Source organism: Phyllobates terribilis, unplaced genomic scaffold, assembly GCF_046119375.1.
Source record: "Phyllobates terribilis strain yellow unplaced genomic scaffold, ASM4611937v1 Scaffold_495__1_contigs__length_1321142, whole genome shotgun sequence".
Taxonomy (NCBI): domain Eukaryota; kingdom Metazoa; phylum Chordata; class Amphibia; order Anura; family Dendrobatidae; genus Phyllobates; species Phyllobates terribilis.
The window spans coordinates 323397-345000 of record NW_027363255.1 but is presented as its reverse complement, the minus strand read 5'-3'; positions in this window follow the sequence as shown (position 1 = coordinate 345000).

The window sequence follows — 21604 nt, the reverse complement described above, 5'->3', positions numbered from 1 at the left end:
AGGGGGCTGGAATTTTTTTTTTTTTTTTTTTTTTTACACTAATTATTTTTAGTAAACATTTCTGGGCTACAGTCACATTTTGGGGTCCATTTGAGAAGACACATTTTGGGGTGCAGCCACCTCAAGTACTAAATACTGCCTCCCATGTCACCACTTCTGTATTTTTCATGCACTCCTGGTTTTGGCTTACAATAACAGATATGAAAAACTAAACAATAAACTAACATGTGAACTCAGCCTTACAGTGTATTTTCCCTTATATCCTGTATTTTGTTGTATATTCTAGAGTGAACAGCATGTATTGTGGAAATAAATCTGCTATGGTGTATTCTTATAAATGAACAGTAGATGGCAGTCTAGTCTGCTCTCAGTGTATGGCAATGCTGGGGGAGGGGGGCTGTGTATTTCTGTATTGAAGCTTCTCTCTCTGAGAAGACATTAAATGTTAATTAGCTGCTTGTATAGGGGGAGGTTTAAGATAAATCTGCTATAGTGTAGTTTTAAAAAGAAATAGTAGATTGCAGTATAGTCTGCTTCACATCGCCCTCCCCGGGTCCGACATACATACATCTTCACATCGTCCTCCCCGGGTCCGACATACATAGATCTTCGCATCCCCCTCCCGAGGTCCGACACAGCGCAGCATCCCCCTCCCCAGGTCCGACACACAGTGCAGCATCTCCGTCCCCAGGTCCGACACACAGCGCAGCCTCTCCCTCCCCAGGTCCAACACACAGCGCAGCATTTCCCTCCCCAGGTCCGACACAGCGCAGCATCTCCCTCCCCATGTCCGACACACAGCTCAGCACCTCCCTCCCCAGGTCCGACACACAGCGCAGCATCGCCCTCCCCAGGTCCGACATACATACAGCTTTGAATTGCCCTCCCCGGGTCCGACATACATCAAGCTTCGCATCACTATCCCCAGGTCCGACATACATACAGCTTCACATCGCCCTCCCCGGGTCCGACATACATACAGCTTCGCATCGCCCTCCCCGGGTCCGACATACATACAGCTTCGCATCGCCCTCCCCGCGTCCGACATACATACAGCTTTGCATCGCCCTCCCCGGGATCGACATACATACATCTTCACATCGCCCTCCCCGGGTCCGACATACATAGATCTTCGCTTCCTCCTCCCCAGGTCCGACACACAGCGCAGCATCTCCGTCCCCAGGTCCGACACAAAGCGCAGCCTCTCCCTCCCCAGGTCCAACACACAGCGCAGCATTTCCCTCCCCAGGTCCGACACAGTGCAGCATCTCCCTCCCCATGTCCGACACACAGCGCAGCACCTCCCTCCGCAGGTCTGACACACAGTGCAGCACCTACCTCCCCAGGTCCGACACAGCGCAGCATCTCCCTCCCCGGGTCCGACATACATACAGCTTTGCATTGCCCTCCCCGGGTCTGACATACATACATCTTCGCATCACCATCCCCAGGTCCGACATACATACAGCTTCACATCGCCCTCCCCGGGTCCGACATACATACAGCTTCGCATCGCCCTCCCCGGGTCCGACATACATACAGCTTTGCATCGCCCTCCCCGGGTCCGACATACATACATCTTCACATCGCCCTCCCCGAGTCCAACATACATAAATCTTCGCATCTCCCTCCCCAGGTCCGACACACAGCGCAGCATTTCCCTCCCCAGGTCCGACACACAGCGCAGCATCTCCCTCCCCAGGTCCGACACACAGCGCAGCACCTCCCTCCTCAGGCCCGACACAGCGCAGCATCGCCCTCCCCTGGTCCGACATACATACAGCTTCACATCGCCCTCCCCGGGTCCGACATACATACAGCTTCACATCCCCCTCCCCAGGTCTGACACACAGTGCAGCCTCTCCCTCCCCATGTCCAACACACAGCGCAGCATTTCCCTCCCCAGGTCCGACACACAGCGCAAAATCTCCCTCCCCAGGTCCAAAATACACACAGCCAGCATCTCCCTCCCCAGGTCCTACATACATACATACAGCATCTCCCTCCCCAGGAAAGCCCTCTAGGTACATGCTAGTAATGTAATACAGCAGCACACAAAGTAAGTGAAAAAAAAAAGCCAATAGCCCATGTGGTGAAGTTTCGGTCCCATATCGTGGACCTTTAAGCAAGTACCAAGTGCAAGTGCAGAATATTTAAGGCAGCCAAATTATACAATTAATCAGCAGCAATTCTGAAATAATTGTAACAGTGCATATACAGTGTACAATAATAATGTGCATCAGGTGGAATAAAGACAATCTATACATATACACAATTACTCAATAATGTGATAAGAATAATATATCCAGCTTCCAGTAATGTGCAAAATGTATTGACGGGAGTAGAATAAAATCTACATGAAATAACGCCCAGACAGCGCAGCAACGCGTTTCTGACGCCATGTGTTCAAATATTCATTCTCATGGAGTATATATCCTTTAAATATTGAATCAATATTATCAAAGGTTAACAATTATTGGTCATAAAATAGCCTTCAGCTAAACAATTGATTTTGATAAATTTACATTAGAGTGTACATAGTGATTTGTATTTATCTATCTGTATACAGGGGGCTGTATACAGAGGGGTCTGTATATATACAATGTATATGCTTGCAAACACTGTATTAATAACAGCCCTCAGTCTCGCTTCCTCACCCCCTGCAGCGTGATGAGGTCTCATGGTGCCGCAGTGACATCAGCAGCGTGCGCACGCCACAGCCCGAGGGCTCAGGGAGCTGACTGGAGCTGCACTAACCCCGAAACTACCGGCGCACACCAACTTTCATTTGAAATAGCATCTTAAAGACACTAATAAGAATAAGTACAGGGATAACCGCCACCCCCACATGCCGGCGAAAACTCCAGTTTTGTTATGGAGTCTGGGGAAGGGAGGGGAAATTTGAAAAAAATATATATATTTATTTTTTTAAATCCTGAGCCTAGCTCCGCCCCCACGACCCACCACCCTAGGCACCGGACCTAGAGATATAGATAGATAGATAGATAGATATATAGAGAGAGATATATATAGATAGAGAGATATGTTTTTTTTTTTTAAATCCCAAGCCTGGTTCCACCCCCTGTCTTAGATAATCCTCTTGGCTTCCATACGCACTATGCAGCTTTTTCTTTGATCCCTCCTGCGGTTTCTGGTGGCTCGGGGAAGAGGGCACCCCCAGCACCATGTTACATCAATGAGAAGATTCAATGGCATTTCCCTATCTCACTTTAACCTCGATTTCTCCAGAACCGTGGGTCCGATAAACAATCCAAGATATAAGTTCTGTAGACTGGACCGTCAGCTTTCCAGGGATTCATCTCCTGAGTGAGAGGCATCTTGTACTGAGAAGCAGCACCCCGAGAGCCGTGACCCCCCTCTGACCAGGCGGCCCATGTCTACTAAATGAGGTTACCCACTTTCCAGTGCTGATATCTCGGCTTGTGAAGGTCCAAGATGGCCCAAACTTGCAGTGTGTACAGAGCTCAAGTAGACCTACAAAATGAGTGGTGGCACTTGTTAATATCAAGAGTGGTTCCAGTACCAGATGTCTAAAATTGGTACCGTTTGCTCCGGTTCCGAAGGTCCAATCAAAAATCGGCGACATACACTTTGTAGCACTCGCTCTCCCCTTACAAGCAACTCCTCACATGTGTATGTATGTCATTTTCCTGAGGGGCAACACCCCAAGAAGCAAGGCACCCATACCTGGTTAATGCTAAGTGTGAGACTGTGATAGTGAGTGCCGTATTTGGCACATACTATCAAAGTCTCACACTAAAGATCTGCATCTGAAAATGCTCCTCCAACTTTGGGGGCACAGATCTCAGCCACTAAGTGAGCAGACTGCAAACGGACAGAGATGTATTTAGATAATCCTCTTGGCTTCAATATTCACTATGCAGCTTTTTGATTGAACCCTCCTGTGGTTTTTGGTGGCTCGGAGAATAGGGCACCCCCAGGACCATGTTAAGTCAATGGGAGGAATGAATGGGGTTTCCCTATCTCACTTTAACCTGGATTTTTCTGGAACCATGGGTCCAACAAACAATCCGAGATATACATTCTGTAGATTGGACCATCTCCTTTCCAGGAATTCATCTCCTGAGAGAGACACACCTTTTACCGAGGAGCAGCACCCCGAGAGCCGTGATCCCCCTCTGACCATGCGGCCCATGTCTACTGATGTGGTTACCCACTTTCCAGTGCTGATATCTCGGCTTGTGAAGGTCCAAGATGGCCCAAACTTGTAGAGTGTACAGAGCTCAAGTAGACCTACACAATGAGTGGTGGCACCTGGTAATAGTCAAAGTGGTTCCAGTACCAGACATGTCTAACTTCTGTACCGCTTGCTCTGGTTCCGAAGGTCCAATCGAAAATTGGAGATATACACTTTGTAGCACTCGCTCTCCCCTTTCAAGGTACTCCTCATGTATGCCATTTCCCTGAGGAGCAGCACCCCAAGAAGCAAGGCTACCTGGTTAATGCTAAGTGTGAGACTGTGATAGTGAGTGCCGTATTTGGCACATACTATCAAAGTCTCACACTAAAGATCTGCATCTGAAAATGCTCCTCCGACTTTGGGGGCTCAGATCTCAGGCACTAAGGGAGCAGACTGCAAACGGACAGAGATGTTTATAGATAATCCTCTTGGCTTCAATATGTGCCTAGCGGAAAATACAAATTTCAAAAAGAACTTCGGCACTCCATACATGAATTCATAAGAAATATTGCATCTAGACTGATGTCACTTTACAAAATGAAGGTTTTTTGTGCATAATTTGGCCAATTCATGTGTGCCTATCAACCATTACAAGGTAACCTTCATATGATGGGTAACTACGCTAAGCTACCACTGGATATGCCACTCTTGGGCTGTAAGTCTCTATGGACAATATGTCTCTGCTTGGGCTTTAAACCTACGATGTATGGGCTGGTAGAGAAAGTTAAAACCACCTGTGAATGAATAGAAGGAATTAGTGGGAGGGAAGCATGGTTAGAAAAAAGGCTATCAAACTTCTAATAGTGTGAACACTTACCTGCTGCAATGTCCCAGGAGAGGGATCCAAAAATGATTAATAGAAAAGAGAGGGGTCGCTCACTGGTCTATTCGGGTGCTCTGAAGAAAAAAGTAATCTAAATTGCAAAAAGAACTTCGGCACTAGCGGAAAATACAGGCCTGAATATATCCGTTAAATAATAGAATAAATATTATCAAATGTTAAACATTTTTGGTCATAACATAAGCTTCAGCTAAACAATTGATTTTGATAAATTTACATTAGAGTGTACATTGTGCTTTATATCTATCTATCTGTATACAGGGGGCTGTATACAGGGGGGTCGGTTCTATACAGTACAGATCAAAAGTTTGGACACACCTTCTCATTTAAAGATTTTTCTGTATTTTCATTACTAAGAAAATTGTACATTCACACTGAAGGCATCAAAACTATGAATTAACACATGTGGAATTATATACTTAACAAAAAAGTGTGAAACAACTGAAAATATGTCTTATATTCTAGGTTCTTCAAAGTAGCCACCTTTTGCTTTGATGACTCCTTTGCACATTCTTGGCATCAAAAAATTTGAAGCATCCTTTTAATGCAATGGTTTTACTTGTTTTTATTGGAATATGAATATTGTAGATTTAGACTGTGTGCACACGATAAGGAATAGTAGCGTTTTGGACGCAGCGTATTTTTACTGTGTTGTACAGTACAAGTACAGTGGATGGGATTAACAGAATCCCATGTCCACTGTGCTTCTTTTTTTACACTGCATAAAGTCACCTGCAGTGCGTGTTTTTGAGCCGCAGCATGTCAATTGGTCTTGCGGCAATGCAAAAAACGCATGTATATCATAAATAAAGAAATAATTTAAAAAAATTATGTGGGGTCCTCCCTATTTTTGATAACCAGCCCAAGTAAAGCAGACAGGTGCAGGTTTATAATACCAAGCTGGAAAGGTCCATGAATATTGACCCCCTCCCTGCCTAAGCCCGCAGTCGCCCCAGAATTGGCCCATCTATGAGATGGGCCAATTCAGGCACTTTGCCCGACTCTTCCCGATTGCCCTTGTATGGTTTCAAACGAGGGAATAGTTTATGGGGTTGATGTCAGCTTCATAATGTCAGCTGGCATCAAGCCATGGTGTTAAGAAGTAATTTTTCTCCTTGCGGAGAGCGACATGATAGAAGGAATTAGTGGGAGGGAAGCATGGTTAGAAAAAAGGCTATCAAACTTCTAATAGTGTGAACACTTACCTGCTGCAATGTCCCAGGAGAGGGATCCAAAAATGATTAATAGAAAAGAGAGGGGTCGCTCACTGGTCTATTCGGGTGCTCTGAAGAAAAAAGTAATCTAAATTGCAAAAAGAACTTCGGCACTAGCGGAAAATACAGGCCTGAATATATCCGTTAAATAATAGAATAAATATTATCAAATGTTAAACATTTTTGGTCATAACATAAGCTTCAGCTAAACAATTGATTTTGATAAATTTACATTAGAGTGTACATTGTGCTTTATATCTATCTATCTGTATACAGGGGGCTGTATACAGGGGGGTCGGTTCTATACAGTACAGATCAAAAGTTTGGACACACCTTCTCATTTAAAGATTTTCTAGGTTTTCTATATTTACATTAGAGTGTACATTAGAGTGTATATTTACATTAGAGTGTACATTGTGCTTTATATCTATCTATCTGTATACAGATAGAGCACATCAAGGTTAGGAGACTTTTTAAGCCGCAATGCTCCTCTGGGAAATATGCAAATTGTCTCTTCAGAAAGGAAGAGAACTAGAACTCTAGCACCACCTATTGGAAATAGCAATCCTAAAAGTCAATATTGACCTTTTAACGATGCTTATCACATGACTTAGGATAAAAGCCAAGACCAGAAACTCAGTTTGCCGACACTGTGTTTTGGGGTACTGCCCCTTGTCGGAACAAAGTGTGAGTTCTGGTTTGGCTGGGTGAGAGGCATCAGACCGTTATCTAAGAAGTAACGTTTCTCGTTGCGGAGAGCGACATGCTAAGCATGTCAAAGTGAGGAGACTTTTCAAACCGCAATGTTTTTCTGGGAATTATGCAAATTGTCTCTTCAGAGAGGAATAGAGCCAGAACTGTAGTGCCACCTATTGGAAGTATCAATCTTAAAAGTCAATATTGACCCTTTAACGAGCCTTATCACATGACTTAGGATAAAATCCAAGACCAGAAGCTCACTTTGCTGACAGTGTTTGCCAGAAGAGCATTGCTCCTTGTGCTATGAGTACAGTTTTTTCTTTTTTACCGTTTGATAGAAGGCACCCAAGTGCCGCTAAGTGTGTGTAGAAATACGAATACCACTATAAAATACTAAAGGCAGATTAGGGACAAAGTTTTTTATATACCCCTAGGCGTTTTTAATCAAATATGAAATAAAGGCTAAGTTTCATGACTTGTTAGAGAGGGGTCTCTTTTGCGGTTCTCCCCATTTTGTAAATACATTATCAATATACCCCTTCCAGGCCATTGTTTTCCTCACAATTTGTTATATATTACTAACCCAGTAATAAAAAAAACACACACAGGATAAAATAGTTTATTTTAGAAAACACTCCCCCACACTTCACTCACCAACTTATTAAAAAGCAAAAAAAACACCCTAAAGATCTGGCTTAATCTAGCAAATCAGGAGTAGCCCAAAAATGGGAACCTGAAAGACATAAAAACAGTTAAATAAAAACAAGAAACACTCCCTAATTCACCAATTTATTATTAAGTAATAATTAATGATGGGCGAGCACCAAAATGCTCGGGTGCTCATTGCTCGGGTCGAGCAAATTGGAATGCTCAGGTGCTCGATCCGAGCAACGAGCCCAATGTAAGTCTATGGGAAAGTCGAGCATTTTTCAGGCCGCTCCCTCAGCGGTCTTCAGAGGGACTATGTGAGAACGAAGTTCCAAAAGCCCTAAAATTATCTGAAGGTAGAAAGGGTCCACAGAATTGGTCCTCCACCCTCTGTCTCTGGAGCCCACAATACTACCAGGCCAAGACAGGTCATTATGAAATTTTTGGATTTCAATGATAAAGCTGACATTATCCGAGCTTACAAACAATTAAACCACCCATTGATCATTCAAGGCCATAAAATCCTGCTTTTCGAAGACTACTCAATTGAAGTAACCAGGAAAAGGAAGTCCTTCAGTGCTTTATGCACCAGACTGCGCAAAGAAAAAATCCGCTTTCAACTGCGCTACCCGGCTACTCTTCGCCTGAAAGACACTGATGGCTCTTTCCGGGAATTTATCTCACCTGATAAGGCAGACTCTTTTGTCAACAGTCTCCTGGGCCCAGTCCTGAACAGACCCTCCAGGTGAAAACTTCCTCTAGTTCACAGTCACCTAGGAGACCCACGAAACAAGGAGACCAGAGCTATAACAATCGTTGATTTAATGAGTTTCTCCTTTTATACGCCTGGTGGCCCTGGAGTGAAAGTCTTTTATGAAGGCAATTGTTTGAGAAAATTCTGATAAATTACCTTAATTAAGGGGGGAGTTAGGTTTGAATTTGAATCTAAATTTAAATGTAATCTGTTATATTGCACACATGGTCGGGCAGAAGTGAAGCCCAGGAGATAGTCTTTTCCCTAGCGAGCAGTTAAAAATGTTTACGCTCTTGCTAGGTCAGTTCTTTAAAACTTTTGTATATTGTTTTTTTGGGTTTGTTTCACATGTTCGAGCTTTGCTCGTTAGTACGTAATCTAACTACATGTCATCATTATTTTGTAAGTTGTTCACCAAACATGTCTATCTTTACAGTCTTTGAATATGTATATCGTATCTTGGAATGTTAAAGGTTTGCGCTCTCCCCAAAAATGGATGAAAGTCCTTAGACATTTAAAACGTTTAAAGCCTGACATAGCCCTTCTACAAGAAACACATTTGCCTGAAGCAGATTTCCCCCGGATGAAAAAATTATGGGTTGGGGGTATCTATGGTTCACCGTCCGTAGATAGAAAGGCTGGAGTCTTAATCCTTATTAATAAGCAGTTTATACACCAGGTCATAAGTCAGCAGCAGGATGGAGAAGGGAGGTTGATTCAATTAACATTATCTACGTCTTGTGGAACCTTATCTACAATGTATATGCGCCTAACGTAGGCAACAAACCTTTTTTTAAACAATTGGAGACTAGACTCTTATTTGACTCCAACCCTAACAAAATAATAGGTGGAGACTTTAACTCGGTGGTTTCAGTTCATGAGAATAGGAAAAACACTACTGGTACTCTGCAATCGGTTACCTCGCATGACAAAGCACTAGCACCTTTTTTGTCTAGCTGCCAATTAATTGATTCTTGGAGGTTTTTGAACCCCAGTAATAGGGAATATACGCGCTTCTAACACGCCAACGACTCTTGGTCTCGTATTGACTACTTTTTTGTATCTTCTCCTCTGTTGGCTAAATTGATGATATTGTTATTTCTGATCATTCTTCAGTGAGCTTGGAACTATCAAAGGATTTCCCTCGGGGCCCTGACTTCTTGTGGAGATTTCCAGATTACTTTTGCAAAGACGACTCATTTATTTCCTCTCTCAAGATATGGTGGAGCGAATTCTTATCTGATAATTCGGCACACCAAGATAACCCCACATTATTGTGGGAATCGGCCAAGGCGGTACTGAGAGGAAAAATTTTGGCGTATACTTTTTCTCTCAAAAAAGGGTTATGAAAAAATATAGTGAACTGTCCTCTGAACTGAAACAAGCCTACACTACATTTCTTCTTGATCCTTCCCCTCTTAATAAAACACATTGGTCTCAAAAACAATCTGAATTCATCCAATATGCAGATATGAGAGAAAAATTCCATTTATCTCAAACAGAAGCATTCTTTTATAGGTTTGGTAACAAATCGGGGAGGATGATGGCAAATTTAGCTAAAGGTATGAGAAAGCCACAGGGAATATTTCAATTAAGAAATATTAATGGGGTTATTCACACTTACCCTAAATCAATTAATGAGATTTTAGGCTCATTCTATAAGGACCTATACAAAAAAACAAAACAAACCTTGCCCCTCTCTGATACACTCTTGGATAAGGTCAAATTACCTTTTTTTTCGGAGGAACATAAATCTATATTAAATAAACCTATTTCATTGGAGGAGATTACCACTACAATTAAAAATTTGAAACCAAACAAAGCCCCTGGACCTGATGGATACACTTCTGACTTCTTTAAATCCTTAACGGAAGAGGTGTCCCCGTTGTTAGTACCGATCTTCAACAAAATAATTTGTGGCAATCCCATTTTCCCTTCCGCAAATATGACTTATGTCAAATTATTACTAAAGCCAGACAAAGATCCATTATCCCCCAATTCATACAGACCGATTTCACTTATAAATATCGACATTAAGCTTTTATCTAAAATAATGGCTGATAGACTGGCCTCCATTCTACCCCACCTTATATCCCATGTACAAGCAGGCTTTGTTAAAGGTCGCTCAGCCACGCTAAATATTAGGAAAGTATTATTGGCGCTCGATAAAATCCACTCTACTCCTGATCTAAAGGGATCCACAGCAATTATCTCCCTTGACGCCGAAAAAGCCTTTGATAATATAAGTTGAGATTGGTTATACATGGTTTTAACGAAGATGTCATTGTCAGGCCCCTTTTTTAATTACATTCGTAATTTATACACGTCTCCAAAAGCCCAGGTGTGTACCCCAGGTTTTTTATCCTCTCCCTTCCCTCTTGAAAAGGGAATGAGACAAGGATGTCCTTTATCCCCTTACTTTTTAATCTGGCACTAGAGCCCTTAGTCCGTATTTTGTCAGACCCTAAAACTTTTTCAGGCATCCAATTTAACAAAAAATCAATTCAGGCTGCTTTTTTTGCAGACAACATCATTTTGTTCATGTCAGATCCCTTTCTACATTTACCTCTGGTGTTGGATCTACTTAAAAATGTTGGCTCATATTCTGGATTCAAAATAAACACAAAAAAATGTGAATTGCTACCATTAACTGAAAAGGGTATGAAACACTACCCAAAAAAATCTTTCTATGATATTAATATAGCTACATCACATATCACGTATTTGGGCATAAAAATAGGCCGGTTGCCATCTTCTTTATATACATTAAATTATCCCCCCCTCATCAAAAAAATTACTGATCAATTGAAATCGTGGCAGGATTTGCCCTTGTCTTTTTTAGGTAGGGCGCATCTCGTTAAGATGATAAGTACTTCTAAAATTATGTATCAACTCCAAACTCTGCCATTACTGCTGAAACACTCTGACGTAATCACACTTAATAAGGCCTTTAGTCATTTTATATGGAGAGGAAAACGTCCTAGGATTAGCCTTGACAAACTTATGTCGTCCAAGGATGATGGAGGCATCAATTTTCCAAGTATCAGGAATTATAACCTTGCTTGCCTTTTTCGCTACATAATTGACTGGCTCCACAAAAGACATACATGCTCTGATTACTCTTTGGAATCAGACTATGCTTACCCCTTTAATTTAACTGCACTTCTACACTCTCGCTACTCTTCTGTACCCCCAGCAATCAAAAGATCAGTAACTTTTAAAGACACCATTTCCGCTTGGAAAGCAGTTAGAAAAAATTATGGCCTTTGTTTCAGAATTTCTAAGCACTTGCCGCTATGGCGGAATCCGGAATTTCCACAGGGCAGTGAAAATAAATTATTTTTTAAATGGCAGCAAGCAGGTATACATAACATATCTCACCTACTTCACCCAAACGGTCGGAGATGGTTGACGTTCCCAGAATGTATAGATAAATATGATCTACCCTTACAGCATGGCCTCCAATTTGAACAAATTAGATTATCCATTATGTCAAACTTAAAGGATGTCACCTTCGAGACCTTTCAAAACTAACTAGATATAATTTTACTATATCCAACTGGTACTCCCTCAATTTCTAGTCTTTACTCGGCTATGAAATCTAATTTATTAAAGATACACCCAGACATTTTCTTTAAATATTGGAAGCAGCAACTTGATGACATTGAAATCCCTACTAAGATCAGATTAGGCTGGAATATATTTAGAAAATACATTATAAACGAATCATGGAGAGAGACTCAGAATAAAATAATACACGGGGCCATTTACGCTTTTAATATACCGAAAAAAGATACCTTGTCAAATAGGATGATTGCATGCCCTAAATGTCATCACCCATACTCTGATCTTATGCACGGCCTATGGTCCTGCCCTGATTCAACAGTATACTGGAATCAAGTCTCAGATGTGATAAAGACTATATGGGGCCCAGGATACACTCTCTCTCCATATGTAGCCATACTACATCATTGGAATAACCCAGAAAATCCTGACCAAAAATCAAAAGGCCCCCCAAAACTACTTCATACTCTATTCTTGCTGGCAAAAAAAGTTACTTAAACATTGGCTGGATCCTATCATTCCCCCTATAGCAGAGCTAATAATCCAAATGAAACATTTTATGGGAGTAGAGCAATTAGATACCCTTTGTAACAAAGAACAGCAAGCTGGCAAATTTCTATCAAAATGGAAGCAGTTTATTATAACATGTTGTTCTCTGTCTGAAAAGAATAAAATTGTCAAACCATTTACTTCTACAGAATGGTATATTCTGGAGGATCTAAATAATAACCTAGGACTCTTACGTGTTAACTAAAGCAGGGGAGATAATCATCACAATTTATCGTTATTTAATTAATTAATTCCATTGACTGTAGATGACTGTAACTTGCTAATACTTAGTTTAGATGTCTATTTGTTAAGCCAGCTAACCGGAACTTATTCATTATTCATTGTGCATGATCTGTGTACAGGTTCCTTATTATGTGCATCCTGGCTTTGATTTATTTGTTTTATATGTCTTTCTATGATTTGTTCTGTTGAAAAAAACAAATACAAATGATGTTTGAAAAAGGTTGATGTATCTGATAGGGACGCCACTGTCACAGTTCCTCCTTTGGTGGAAGACGGCGAATATGAAATTTCTCGTATCTTGAATTCTAGATGGCATAGAAGGAGATTACAGTATCTTGTCTCCTGGAAGGGTTTTGGTCCCGAAGATAACTCCTGGGTAAGGACGGATGATGTCTCTGCTCCTAGGCTTGTTAAAGCTTTCCACAGGAGGTTTCCGGATAGGCCTGGGCCTGGAGGATCCGGAGGATCCACATAAAAGAGGGGGTACTGTTAGAACCCTCCTGTTTGTTTTTTCCATCTTGTGTTTTGCGGTCACGTGACCATGCCTTTATATTCCAGCTCCGCCCTTCTGGCTGTACTGAACTTCAGTGTTTGACTGTTTCTCTAGCCTGGTGCTTCGGTGCCCTTCTCTGTCAGTTCGCTTGGTCCTTCTGGGACCTCTTGTACCTTTTGTCAGTTTGTGTTTTTGTGTTCTGCAACAACTTCTCTGTTTAGGAGGTGTCCCATTTTTTGTCACAGTCCTTAGTTCTTTTAGGGACCCCTCCCTTAATGCTATAGACTAGCCGAGGACTAAGGCGGGTCTGTTCGCTAGGAACAGGCAGCCTGCTACATCGTAGCGATTCAGCTTAGTCTTAATGTAGGGACAGCTTTCCCCTATCTTTCCTTAGTACATGTTGCAGATCATAACACTTTATTTCTAATTGGGATATTGGTTGGTTTAATATATTTTATCTTCTGATATTTTGGGTAGCTTTATACTTTCTAAAAATTGATTGATCAGTTGGGCATTAGGTTGTGGTATTGTATTGTTTTTTTTTGTAAATTGTAGAGGGTTGAGTAATAATTTGCGAAGGTATTGGAAATCTCTTTAGGATTGTATATTTTCTCATTTTGGTCGTTATGTATATACGGTAACCTTTGTTTGGTCATTTTAGCTTTGACTTTGTTCGCTTGTATTTTACCTGCTCTGTTTCCCTGCCAATAGTATTTAGCTTTGCTTTTCCGTAGGTTATGCCCGTATTTATGTTGGAGCAATTGATATAAATCGTATCTTAATTTTTGTAATTTTTGGAGAGTTGTGTTTACGGGGCTGTTTTTATGCATTTCTTCTAGTGAGGCTTTGTTTTAGTTGATTTCCTCTATTTGGCATATTCTTTCTTTTTTGTTTTGGGATGCTATTTGAATTAGTTTTCCTCTAATATAAGCCTCATGAGCATACCATACTGTTGATGCGGACACGTTGGGTGTATTATTAATTATAAAATATTCTTTCAAGGTCTCCTGCAGTTGGGGCCTAATTTTATGTGTTGCGATTAGGTAATTATTTACTCTCCATGGGGAGTATGTCGTGTAGTTGTATCCCTCTTTAATGTGTTACGAGATGGGCATGGTCTGACCATGTGATGTTACCTATCGTGGCTTTTGGATGTCATGTAATAACCATTTATCTGTAAGAATTAGGTCGATTCTTGAGTAGCCTTTGTGTGAATGTGAATAGAACGTGTAATCACGTACGGAGGTGTGCAAAACTCTCCAAACATTGTAGAGTTCTTCTGCCAAGAGAGTCTGAGAAAGAGAACAAGCTTTTTCTTTTTTTGAGGATGTACAGATTTGTCTATGCCTGGCATGGGGTGATATTAAAATCCCTGCGCACCAGGAGGGCTCTTTTTTTTGCATCTGTTATTACCGCTAAAGTTTCCTTAACAAATGAAATCTGCTTGGAATTAGGGGCATATTTGGAGGTGATCTTGTAAGTTTTGTTATTTCTTCTGCATACTAAGATGATGTATCTGCCTTCATTGTCTACAATGCTGTTGATCAATTGGAAGGCGACGGTGTTTTTTATCACTATTACTACTCCCATTTTTTACCAATTGCGTGAGAGTGAAACACATTGGGAAGTTTCTGTTCTGCAACCTGTGTGCGTCAACACTGTTTAAGTGAGTTTCTTGAACACACAGTACGTCGGCTTTAAGAGCCCGGGCCTCTCTCCATAGGAGAGATCTTTTAACCCCTTTATGACCTGGGGCATACTAGTTCGCCCCAGGTCATCATACCCGGTTCAGCACGGGCTCCGGCGCTCAGCCTGCACTGAACCAGTGATTTATACAACTGACATGTGCTCGCAACAACCGCGGGTGGAATCGCGATCCACCCCCAGCTGTTAACCAGTTAAATGTCGCTGTCAATCTCGGCATTAGCCCCGCCCATCGGTGTTCCCATCACATGATCGCGGGTCACCGATGGGTTGGCATGACAACCCGCGGTCTGCAGCAGACCCCAGTGGTTGTCATGTCCTGATTGCTATGAGCGCCGCCGGCCAGTGGTTGATGCTCATAGCAAGTGAACAATTCTGCTGCATATAGGCGATCTGCTCATCTCCTGTATGCAGCAAAGCCGATCTAACCCAAAATAGTATCAATAAAAACGTCAGCTCGACGCGCAAAAAATAAGCCATCACCTGGCCCTAGATTCCGAAAAATGGAGGGTCTCGGAAATGGCGTGTTTTTTTTCTATAAGTAAACTTTGGATTTTTTTTTCACCACTTAAATAAAAAGAACCTATACAAGTGTGGTATCTACGAACTCTTAATAGCACAGAGAATAATAATAGCAGGTCAGTTTTAGTATTCAGTGAATGTGGTAAAAAAAAAAACATTTTGTTTTGCTATTTCACCGCACTTGGAATTCTTTCCTCGTTTTCTAGTACATGATATGGTAAGAACCAGTGATGTCGTTCAAAAGTACAACTTGTCCTGCAAAAAATAAGCCCTCACATGACCATATTGAGCGAAAAATATAAAAGTTATGGCTCTGGGAAGAAGGGGAGCAAAAAATTAAAACGGAAAATTGCAAGGTCATTAAGGGGTTAAACAGACTATTTAACCCTTTCACATTGATATTGGAAATGTGAAGTACCATATACAAAATACAGACAAAATCTATATGTCACCACTAGACAGTTAGGGAAGAATGGGGAAATAACAAAATACAAATCTCAAAAGATATAAATAACTATAACAGTTCCAAGAATAGAGTCCGGTTCTAAGTGAACCTACTGGACATGCCGCGCTATCCGGTATACAAGGGGAAGTGAGAATGAAAAAATATTTTTCTCGTGCTACCGCAGAGTATTGGAAAAAATAGTTGTATGATCTGCTCAAAAAAAATAATAAAAGATCTAGGTAGAGCAACTAAATTGAGGGTACAACGGTTAGGAAAGTAAGCTTGCTGCTTGTTCAGATCCACTCCTTCCTCAACATCGGCGGTTTCTTATTCTTTATTAGAGAACTTGTCCCTTCTTCCACAGTCGCCAGCGACCACTTCTGCATCAGAGTCATTCCCTGCCGAGGAGATGTCAGGACATGTGTGACTCCTTTCTTAGTCATGATCAGCTTCCAGGGTAGCCCCACTTGTACACGATCTCGTTGTCTTGCAGGATTTTGGTCGCTGTAGAAAACTCGCACCTCCTGTTCAGGGTGGCAGCAGACAGATCAGTGAACATCATGATGCTCCTGAACCTGTCCGGAAGCTCTGGATTTCCCGCCGCGTCTTTGGTTATGGCTTCTTTAAAGTGGAAAAAGTGAAGCCGGGCAATTACATCTCTGGGTGCAGAGGTGGGGGCACTTTTGGGTTTGGGGATCCTGTGCGCCCTGTCTATTAGAAGGTCCCGCTGATCCTTCTCAAGGATTAATGCAGTAAAAAAGTCCGTTAGGAACTCCTTCAGTGCGTCTGCAGCAATACTCTCCGGTATCCCTCTAAAATGTAGATTGTTGCGTCTGAAGCAGTTCTCCATATCCGCCAACTTTAATCTCCGTGCATTAATCTCCTCATCTGCCTCATTATTAGCGTCAACCAGATTATTGTGAGCAGTAGTGAACTCCTCCTTAGTATGTGCTTTTCTATCTCCAATGTGCACAATGTCTTTCTGTAATGCAGTGAAGGTGGAGGTAATATCACTGTGTATGCCCTGTTTAAGATCCCCTAAAAGTGACTTCAGTGTGGTCTCTGTAATGGGGGCAGAGCTGTGCCATGTGTCAGGTGCATTTGATACTTGCTGTTTGGTGTCTGGAGGTCTCTGGGCTGCAGGATGGCGATCCACATGGGTCCTCTGTCAGGGGGCGATGTTCCTGTGCTTTTCTCGGACTATAACCGCTCTTTATTAGGTGAGGTCTGACCCGATAGCAGAGAATCAGACCTCATGGAGCGTTCTGCACCGCCTCTGGCTGCATGATGAGTTCTACGGCAGCCATCTTGGATTTTACAGGGTGTCGGCACAAAGACCGAGATCCTGCCCTGTGCCACATCTCTGCTTTTTGTGGTGCGCCCCATGGTCGCCCAAAGTGTACCGGAGCTTGTGCTGCACGATATTAAGGTAGTCCTCTACTTTTTTTTGCGCTGTGAGCCGCTATTCGACGGTGGAAGCTCGGAGCTGGGTCTATGTGCGGCCGCTCAGCTCCTCATCTGGACACACCCCCTAAATAACATTTCCCACATGTCTACTTTACATCAGCACAATTTTGGAACCAACATTTTTTAAAAATGGGTTAAAATGGGTTAAAAATTGACCAGCGACTTTGAGGGGCCTTTATGACAGAAAATACCCAAAAGTGACACCATTCTAAAAACTGCAACCTTCAAGGTGCTCAAAACCACATTCAAGAAGTTTATTAACCTTCCAGGTGCTTCACAGGATTTTTTGGAATGTGGAAGAAAACAATGAACATTTACCTTTCTTTTTTCACAAAAATGTTACATTAGACCCAAATTTTCTTATTTTCACTCACAAGGGTTTTCAACAGGAAAAAATGAACCACAACATTTGTTGTGCATTTTCTCCTGAAGAAGCTGATACCCCATATGTGGGGGAAAACCACTGTTTGGGCATATGGCAGGGCTCAGAAGGGAAGGAGCGCCATTTGATTTTTTGAATGTAAAATTTGCTTGAATAATTTGCGGATGCCATGTCGAGTTTGGAGAGTCACTGATGTGCCTAAACAGTGGAAACCCCCACAAGTGACCCCATTTTGGAAACTAGACCCCTCAAGGAACTTCTCTTGATGTGTGATGAGCACTCTTAAAAATAAAGAAATCACTTTTTAGGAAAATGAAAAAATCACTTTTTCCACAAAAATGATGTTTTAGCCCCAAATGTTTTTATTTTCACAAGGGTAAGAGGAGAAAATGGACTCCAAGAACTGTTGTGCAATTTCTCCTTAGTACAGCGATGCCCCATATATGGGGAAAATACACTCTTTAAGCGCACGGTAGGGTTCAGAAGGGAAGGAGCACGGTGTGACTTTTTGAACGCAAAATTGGCTGTAATCGAGAGCGTATGCCATGTCATGTTTGGAGAGCCCCTGATGCACCTAAACAGTGGAAACCCCCCACAAATGACCCTATTTTAGAAACTAGACCCCTCAAGGATTTTATCAAGGGTTATAATGAACATTTTGAACCCAGAGGTACGACACAGAATTTGATACCCATTAGGTCATCATATTGAATAAGTTGTCATTAGTATTGAGCGCATGTGCTTGCTACTTGAGTTTGCATCGGGTAAGCACCATGTATTGCGGGTGCACGAGTGACATGCTCGAGTCCCCGCCCCTCATGTTTCATGGTTGTTAGACACCCAAAAAAAAACCATGCGGGGATCGCTCGTGCATGGCAGGCAATCCCTTCAAGTTTTTTTGGGCTGTATAACAGCCGCAAAACATATGGGTTGGAAACTTGAGCATGTCACTTGAGCATCTGCAATTCTCGGGTGTATACCCAAGATTTTTTGGCAGCTTATTTTTTTACAGGACAAGATGACATTTTCAGTGGTACTATTTTTATTTACATTCGTCTTTTTAACCACTGCGCACCAGAGCCTGTCTTTGCCTTCGTTACCGGGCCAGTTTTTTCAATTCTGACCACTGTCACTTTATGAAGTAATTACTCTGGAACGCTTCAACGTATTCCCCTGATTATGAGATTGTTTTTTCATGACATATTGTACTTCATGATAGTGGTAAAATTTCTTCGATATAGCTTGCATTTATTTGTGAAAAAATCGGAAATTTGGCGAAAATTTTGAAAATTTTGCAATTTTCAAACTTTGAATTTTCATGCCTTTAAATCAGAGAGATATGTCACACAAAATAGTTAATAAATAACATTTCCCACATGTCTACTTTACATTAGCACAATTTTGGAACCAACATTTATTTTTGTTAGGGAGCTATAAGGGTTAAAAGTTGACCAGCGATTTCTCATTTTTCCAACAAAATTTACAAAAACATTTTTTTAGGGACCACATCATATTTGAAGTCACTTTGAGGGGTCTTTATGACAGAAAATACCCAAAAGTGACACCATTCTAAAAACTGCACCCCTCAAGGTGCTCAAAACCACATTCAAGAACTTTATTAACCCTTCAGGTGATTCACAGGAATTTTTGGAATGTGGAAGAAAAAAATTAACATTTAACTTTTTTCACAAAAATGTTACTTTAGACCCAATTTTTTTTATTTTCACAGGGGTAACTGGAAAAAATGGACCCCAAATTTTTTTGTGCAATTTCTCTTGAGCGTGCTAATACCCCATATGTGAGGGAAAACCACTGTTTGGGCGCACTGCAGGGTTCGGAAGGGAAGGAGCGCCATTAGACTTTTTGAATGTAAAAGTCAGAATAATTAGCAGACGCCATGTTGCGTTTGGAGAGCTCCTGATGTGCCTAAACAGTGGAAACCCCCCACAAGTGACACCATTTTGGAAACTAGACCCCTTAGGGAACTTATCTAGATGTGGGGTGAGCACCTTGAACCCCAAGGTGCTTCACAGAAGTTTATAATATCGAGCTGTAAAAATAAAATTTTCACATTTTTCCCACAAAAACGTTTTTCATCCCTTAATTTTGCATTATCATAAGGGTAGTAGGAGAAATTGCACCATGAAATTTGTTGTGCAATTTCTCCTGAGTATGCCGATACCCCATATGTGGGGGAAAACAACTGCTTTGGTGTACGGCAGGGTTCGGAAGAGAAAGGAGCGCTATGTTGGCTGGGATAGGTTGCAGACACCATGTCACATTTGAAGAGTCGCTGACATGCCGAAACAGCAGAAACCCCCACAAGTGACCCCATTTTGTAAACTACACCTCTCAAGGAATTCATCTAGGGAAGTAGTGAGTATTTTTTAATTTTTAAATTTATACCATTGGGCAGTGAAAAAAGCATAATTATATTTTTACCACAAAAAAATGTTTTATCCTCAGATTTTACATTTTCACACAGGGCAAAGGGTAAAAATGGTGCCGAAATGTGTCACACAATTTCTTCTAAAAGTGGCAATACCCCATATGTGGCTGTATCGTACCGCTCAGCCATATGGCGAGATCTGGGGGGGACGGAGTGCTATTTGACAATTGGAGAACAAATTATTGTAGAATAGGCATTTGGATTTGGGAGCACAAAATTTTCTGAATTTCTTTTGGGGGGCAAGGGCCATTTTGCTTTTCCAGAGCCTTTCTGCTACCAGTAACTTGGAAGTCCCTTATATTTTTAACAGATGATGGACCTGAGTGGGGACTAGCTTTTTTTGAGGACTGAGTTGAAGCTTTTATTGGGAACATTTTACGTAACATTTATCCGGCGCTCTAGGCGCACTTACATCGGGGTTTCCATCTAAATTTCCAAGTGATGTAATTCAGATGAAACCCCTGCGGGATCCATTCACTGTAATGAGGCAGCAGAGTTACTCTGGACTCCGTCTGGCCTCTGTTTAGTGGTGTCCTTTTTTTCAGAAGTGCACAAAACTGTGGCCAACCGCACTTTTATGCTCGCCTAAAACAAATGACACCGTGGGATCCTAGGCTAGACGGCATCCACAGTGGCCTATATCTGCCTCATTACAGGGAATCTTCCGTCAAGGGTTCCGGCTGAATCACGTATTTCAGAGATTTACACGGAAACTCTGGTGTAAGCGCTTAGCGCAAAGCGCAGGATAAATGTGAGCAGAGCCTTACTGCGATCAGTAGCCGTTGAAGAATTGGTTTTATTTATTTTTTACGCCGTTCCTCGTGCGGTATAAGTGATGAGATTACTTTATTCTTCGGGTCGGTGCGATTACAGAGATACCAGATTTATATCGGGTTTTTATGACTGACAGCTGTCACACACTAAAAGACGCTTTTTTTTTGCAAAATCTAGTTTTTGCATCACCATATTTTGAAAGCTATAATTTTTCCATATTTTGGCCGACAGAGTCATGTGATGGCTTGTTTTTTGCGGGACGAGTTGACATTTTTATTGGTACCATTTTTGGGTACGTGACATTTTTTGATCGCTTTCTATTCCGTTTTTTGGGAGGTAAAATTAACAAAAAACAACAATTCAGGAATTGTTTTTTGAGGTTTTTTTTTATGCCGTTCTGCGTGTGGTAAAAGTGATCAGGCAGCGTTATTCTTCGGGTCAGTACGTTTCCAGCGATACTACACTTACTGTATTTTTTTTTATGTTTTGGAGCTTTTACACAATAAAACTATTTTATAGAAAAAAATATTTTTTTTGCATTGCTTTATTCTGAGCGCTATAACTTTTTTATTTTTCGGCTGATGGAGCTGTATGGCGGCTTTTTTTTTGCGGAACAAGATGACGTTTTCAGCGG